Source organism: Neofelis nebulosa, chromosome 8 (assembly GCF_028018385.1).
Source record: "Neofelis nebulosa isolate mNeoNeb1 chromosome 8, mNeoNeb1.pri, whole genome shotgun sequence".
Lineage (NCBI taxonomy): Eukaryota > Metazoa > Chordata > Mammalia > Carnivora > Felidae > Neofelis > Neofelis nebulosa.
Genome location: NC_080789.1, coordinates 37,433,280 through 37,440,496, shown reverse-complemented (window position 1 = coordinate 37,440,496; position 7,217 = coordinate 37,433,280). Strand labels below are relative to the sequence as shown.

Here is a 7,217-nt window from a genome sequence, read left to right as displayed (position 1 = left end):
CAAAAAACAATAAATAAATAAAGGGGGGGGGACCTTCTAAATTCATTCTATGAGGCCAGCATTACTCTGATACCAAGACCAGGTAAAGACTCCACTGAAACAGGACCACATGCCAAAATCTCTGATGAACATAGATGTAACACTCCTCAACAAAATACTAGCAAACTAAATCCAATAATACATTAAAAAAAATCTTTCACCACAATTAAGTGGGACTTATTCCTAGGTTGCAAGAGTGTTTCAATATTCACAAATCAATCAACATGATACATCACATCAGTAAGAGAAAGGATAACAACCATATGCTCATTCCAATAGACTTAGAAAAAACATTTGACAAAGTACAGCATTCATTCACAAAAAAAACCCTCAACAAGTAAGTTTGGAGGGAATATACTTCAACATAATAAAGGCCATATATGCAAAACCCACAGCAAACATCATACTCAGTGGTGAAAAACTGAGAGTTTTTCCCTTAAGATGTCCACTCACTCTCACTACTTTTATTCAACATAGTACTGGAAGCCCTAGCCACAGAAATCAGACAACAAAAAGAAATAAAAGGCATCCACATTGCTAAGAAAGAAGTAAAACTTTCACTATTTGCAGATGGCAAAATACTATATATATAGAAAACTCAAAATATTCCACCAAAAAAACTGTTAAAACTGATAAACTAACTCAGTAAATTTGCAGAATACAAAATCCACATTCAGAAATCTGTTACATTTCTTTACAACAATTATGAAGCAGCAGAAAGAGAAATTAAGAAAACAATCCCTTTTACAACTGCATTAAAAATAATAAAATACCTAGGAACAAACCTAAGCAAAGAAGTGAAAGACCTATACTCTGAAAACTATAAAACATTGATGAAAGAAATAGAAGACAACAAAAAGAAATAGAAAGACGTTCCATGCTCAATCATTAGAAGAACAAATACTGTTAAAATGTTTATAGTCCCCAAAACAATCTACAGATTTAAGGCAACTGTGTCAAACTACCAACTGTTTTCACAGAACTAGAAGAAACAATCCAAAAAATTTGTATGGAACCACAGAAGACTCTGAATAGGCAAAGCAATCTTGAGATATATGTCATGAAGTGCCATCCAGGCACTCCAAAAAATCCACATTTTAAATCAACATTTCAACTTTAGTGTGAATAATTTTTCACATTAAACATATAGATATTTTGAATAAACTGCCTCTCCTTCATTTTCTCTCTGTTGAAATAGTCCTCTTTCTTTAAGATATGGCGTATTTGTCTGCCATATCTGCTTTGAAGTCTTCCCTGATCACCAGAGAGAATTGAACTCACCCAATCATGAATTCCAATGGTAATTGCTTGTACTTATCTTATTTCCTGATACTAATTAGTTACCACTCCATATTTTAGTTATTGGTTTATATGCATTACCTCTAAGGTGATGACTATAGAATATTAACCTAACATGACCACCTCTAGGAATAAAAGGGGCATCAATATTTAAGGTAGGGACACAGGTATAAACTCAGACTTCTCTGAGGAAACTATGAAGGGTGGTTATGTTTTTATCTCCCTTATTTGAATGAAGCACATGGATTAGAGCTAGTTTTAGTTCCTTTATGGTATTTAGGAATGTTCATGACAATCAAAATAGAGGAACTTAAAAGAATTTATTAGATGATTACTTTACTTGTTAATTTTAGAAACTTCTTTTTATTCAATTCCAAATAGTTCATCTTTTGGTTTATGGACAATCAAGTCATTACATGGACACAGCTCAGATAAACAAGAATTTCATAGATTCTATAATAAACATTGTTCACTGTCTGGTCCAATAAATGCACACATACACACTTGCAAATATGAGGTTGGTAGACACGTTGCTATGAACAAAAGTCAGTCTGTATCATGGAACATAATATGTACTTTTTAATTTAATTTACCACAGGCCAAATTTGAAAGATTTGGATCTCAAAAAAGGATTAAACCAACAAAATTAATTACAGTAAGGGAGATTGAAGAAAATCAGTGGTTTATCACATTCCAGAAATTCAATATTATTAATTATAATATCTGGATCATTCATCTTTCTAATTGATATAGTTTTCTAGAATATATTTCATATTTTTTCATTGAAAACAATGGTAACATCAGAGCGCCTGGGTGGCTCAGTTGGTTAAGTGACCAACTTCAGCTCAGGTCATGATCTCATGGTTAGTGGGTTCAAGCCCAATGTCAGTCTCTGCGCTGACAGCTCAGAGCCTGGAGCCTGCTTTGGATTCTGTGTCTCCCTCTCTCTCTCTGTTGCTCCCCCACTCGCTCTCTGTCTCTGTCTCTTGATAATAAATAAATGCTAAAAAAAATTTAAAAAAAAAGAAAACAATGCCAACATTTTTTTCCTGTATATTATCTATAAAGGGTTATATAAAAAATTCAAGGATCATCAACAGTCTTAGATCTCGAATAAGATTGTGACATAAACTCTTGGATGTTTTACCTGATATTTTTGGTAGTTTTTGTTTGTTTGTTTTAAACTAAGTTTTCATTCATTCAATGAATAGCTTAGTTTACTGTAATTCATTAAAAGTAAGTTGCTCACCGTGCTATAACCTGGAGACAAAACACTAAAGATGATATATTTAATCAGAAAGAAACATCATCTTAATGATATTTTAAAAGTATTTGAGGGGCGCCTGGGTGACTCAGTCAGTTAAGCGTCCGACTTCAGCTCAGGTCATGATCTCACAGTTCATGGGTTCAAGCCCCACATCGGGCTCTATGCTGACAGCTAAGAGCCTGGAGCCGGTTTCAGATTCTGTGTCTCCCTCTCTCTCTGCCCCTCCCCTGTTCATGCTCTGTCTCTGTCTCAAGAATAAACATTAAAGAAAAAATTTTAAAAAAGTGTTTGAATTAGAACCTAGTTTTATATTTAAGGATGTAAAATGTATAAACTGAAGTATTACTTTAAAAAATAATATATTGTGGTGCCTGTGTTGCTCAATCAGTTAAGTATCTAACTCTTGATTTCAGCTTAAGTGTCTATCTCATGGTTGTGAGATGAGCCCCAGGGGCAGGCTCTGCATTGAGTGTGGAGCCTTATTGGGATTCTCTCTTTCCCTCTCTCTCTGCCCCTCTCTCCTTCTCTAAATAAATGAATAAATAAATAAATAAAAATTAAAAAATAAAATTAAAAAATAACATACTAAACTAAATACAGTTAGGACACATTAGGTGTATACATGATTTTTACCTACATATAATTAAGCAAAATAACAAATGTAAAGAAGAATTCACTTAAGTTTCCTTCCTATAAGTAGAATAGTATGTAATTTACCATATAAGTTTTTGATTTTGAAAATTAACTTGGTTTTTGGTACAACAACATTACACTCTATTACAGCTGACCTTAACAAGTCAGATTGTATTCAATTTTTATCAAGCTAGTAATTTCAAAGCTTTCAAGATTCAGATTATTTTCTTTGGCCAAATATATTCCTTCAGTTAGTTTCATATTGAATATCCTGGGAGAAAGGAGGGAGGAAATAAAGTTAAATACTGTAGAATATGGCTGGTAAGTCCCCACTTTTTTAGCTAGTCAAAAAAACCTAGGTTGGTGATTGTAACTGCCTTAATTCATAATACATTTCATATTCTCCTTACTCTCTGCCAGAACTTTTCTGGACAGGGTTCTTTAATGTGGTAACCTGAAGCATCTGTCCTATGAAACCTGACACATTGCTTTACCACTGTATTCCACTGATTATGGGTATTAATAAACACAAAGAAATAGCAAGAGGTACCACGGAAAATCTTCTGGATTCCAATAATAGCCCTCTTTTTGTACATTATTGTAATACCTCCCTGATAAGGGAACCTAATCAATAACTTTGGTAAGTTCCCTTCTTGTTGATGAAGAAACATGAGAAGCCCCAAGTGGCCAGGAATAGATTTAGCCTCCCATTCATTGAATCATGATTGTATCTTTTTGAGTAAAGATTCCTGCTTTGGGCACTAGAATTCTCACAGTCAATTCTCACACTCACCAAGTTCAAGGTTGCAGTGACAAGAAGAAAATTTTCTCAAGGGGTTACTATATGTAATAATGATACCCTTCACTGTTACCTCTTGGTTTCCAGATCTATGCATTCTAAGCATTTATAAACTGCTAGTTCAAGGTACAAATCACATTCTATAAGCCTACCATGTCCTATTTTCTCCCAACAGTTGAAGTCCTTGATGATATGTGCTTGTAAACCATAAATCCCATTAGGCTACCTCTGTTAACCAGCTACTCCTATATTCTCAACAGGAGCAATATCACTCCCAGGTGGGGGAAATTGGATTTTGAGTGTGAAAAAATCTGGGATATTATAATAGCATTTAATAATGTCTAAAAATATTCCTTAGGGGATAGATAATGAAAAAAATGTTGAAAAACAATGAATTACTGCATCACTTAGAGTCCCAGGAGAATTCATTTTAAAAACTATTTACAAAGCTATGGGGAAGGTGTTGGAAAACCACAAAAGATAGTGCAATATCCTGGGGCTAGTATCAGTGAGGGCAGGTATTATCAACAGTATGCCCTAAGAGAAAAAAAAGAGATGTGGAGTTAAGAGAATCTAGAAGCAAATAATCATATTCCAGTGACCAATTTTAGAAGAACTGGGACCTTTGACAAAAACAAGCAATTCAAAGTACTCCTTTAGGAAAGACTTCAGGGTAAAAGATTCCCCAACCTTACTTTCCTACCTTTTTCTGATCTCCTGCAAGTTCCCAAATTACTGATTCTAACTGAAAGCTATAGGGAAAGGGAACCCATTGGTATAGTCTATTCAGGTCAGTCTTCGATCTCAGAAAGCAGAGTGGAAAAAAGGTGGGATAAACGGATGTTATCTAACACAGTAACATTTAAGAGTAACCAGAAACAGGAAGACTATGTTTTAAATTTTGCCTGCTGCTTTATTGTAGGTGAAAATATGTGGACTAACCATTATCTTTAAGATATATGTCTAAATAAAATCTTTTTGCATCAATCTCAATCTAAATTAAGATAAGAAGTCTGTACAGAAAGTCTATATAGAAGATTCTAATTTTATCTAAAAATAAGTAAAGCTAGTATGTTTTTTAGCCTAGATGTAGCATATCAAGAGTTAATCAATCAACGCTAAGAAAAGAAATTCATTTCCAAAATACCCCCTCTATGTGGTCTGACACTTGACCATCATACACTTCTCAGTTTGTGCACATATCTGTCCACAGTTACAGCACTTGGGGAAGGGAATACCAGGAGGCACTGAAAATGGATCACCAGGGTTTCACATGCATTCCTTTCTTTCCTCCTCAGTAATACTAGTCTCCAGTCTTCAGCTGATCAAGGTCATCTCCTGTTTTCAAGGGGCTCAGTGTTGATTTCTATCACTGACAGTTGCACATGCAGAGGCAGCAAAGACTAGATATACATTGGTAACAGTCTTCATGAAATTGAGCCCATAAATAGTTTCCAACTCTGCCACTTTGGCCATTTGTTTTTTTATTGTGCTCATTATCCTAATTACAGGATGGTCAATGAAGAAAGCTGGTTAAGTCATTTTGTCTACTTCATTGTGCAGTGCCTCTTCCATGATGGATGCTTTCTGATATAAATACAAAAATCTTCACTCTATGCCCTCTGCCATATATCCATTCACACAACTCTACCAAAGACCTTGTCTCAGATCTCTCAGCTTTTTTCCTTTTTTTTTCTCAATAAATGAAATTTATTGTCAAATCGGTTTCCATACAACACCCAGTGCTCATCCCAAAAGGTGCCTTCCTCGATACCCATCACCCACCCTCCCCTCCCTCCCACCCCCCATCAGCCCTCAATTTGTTCTCAGTTTTTAAGAGTCTCTTATGCTTTGGCTCTCTTCCACTCTAACCTCTTTTTTTTTTCCTTACCTTCCCCCATGGGTTTCTGTCAAGTTTCTCAGGATCCACATAAAAGTGAAACCATATGGTATCTGTCTTTCTCTGTATGGCTTATTTCACTTAGCATCACATTCTCCAGTTCCATCCACGTTGCTACAAAAGGCCATATTTCATTCTTTCTCATTGCCACGTAGTACTCCATTGTGTATATAAACCACAATTTCTTTATCCATTCATCAATTGATGGACATTTAGGCTCTTTCCATAATTTGGCTATTGTTGAGAGTGCTGCTATAAACATTGGGATACAAGTGCCCCTATGCATCAGTACTCCTGTATCCCTTGGATAAATTCCTAGCAGTGCTACTGCCGGGTCATAGGGTAGGTCTATTTTTAATTTTTTGAGGAACCTCCACACTGTTTTCCAGAGAAGCCGCACCAGTTTGCATTCCCACCAACAGTGCAAGAGGGTTCCTGTTTCTCCACATCCTCTCCAGCACCTATAGTCTCCTGTTTTGTTCATTTTGGCCACTCTGACTGGCGTGAGGTGATATCTGAGTGTGGTTTTGATTTGTATTTCCCTGATGAGGAGCGACGTTGAGCATCTTTTCATGTGCCTGTTGTCCATCCAGAAAAATATGGCACGCTTCATGAATTTGCGCATCATCCTTGCGCAGGGGCCATGCTAATCTTCTCTGTATCGTTCCAATTTTAGTATTTGTGCTGCCGAAGCGAGCACACTCTCAGCTTTTTTCCATCCAGACCCCTGACTGGTTGACCAGGCCAATGGTCATTAAAATGAATCGATATATATTCTTAATTCAGGTCATTTTTTGTTCACTCTATCACATTGGAATTATGTCCAATGATGTAAGGGTTTAGTCTGATGTTCTACGGGATTTCCCTCTAGTCTGAATCTCTTTGCCTTCAATATGAGAAAGCATAGGAGAGTTGACACGGTCCTAAGATAAAACTACAAGGCCATTTTCAGGGAGGCCGACTTGAGAGAGCTCATTTTTGAGACCCTCCAGACGGGGTGCCCAAAGTCTAGGAAAGCAGTCTATTATGAGTTTCTCTCCCACAATCTAACACTAAATATATAACCAATTTACCAAACAAGATTGCCTCTGAATTTATTAGATATTATGTATGAGGGAAAAGTGCTCAAATTAAAGTTTGAGCATTTTACATGAATGTGATTCCAAACCTACTTCAAAGTGAAACAGATAGTTGTAAAACAATATATATTGTATTCTGGGAGGAAGATGGCGGCATAGGAGCACGCTGGGCTCACCACATCCTGCTGATCACTTAGATTC

At 36.1% G+C, this 7,217-nt stretch overlaps 1 non-coding gene across 1 annotated transcript; it reads right to left on the bottom strand.

Annotated features, from left to right (window-relative positions):
• Window positions 1–6,530: 6,530 nt before the first annotated feature.
• Window positions 6,531–6,637, bottom strand: LOC131484122 (U6 spliceosomal RNA). Its single transcript, XR_009248033.1, has one exon. It is a non-coding gene; the product is annotated as a U6 spliceosomal RNA (small nuclear RNA).
• Window positions 6,638–7,217: the final 580 nt, after the last annotated feature.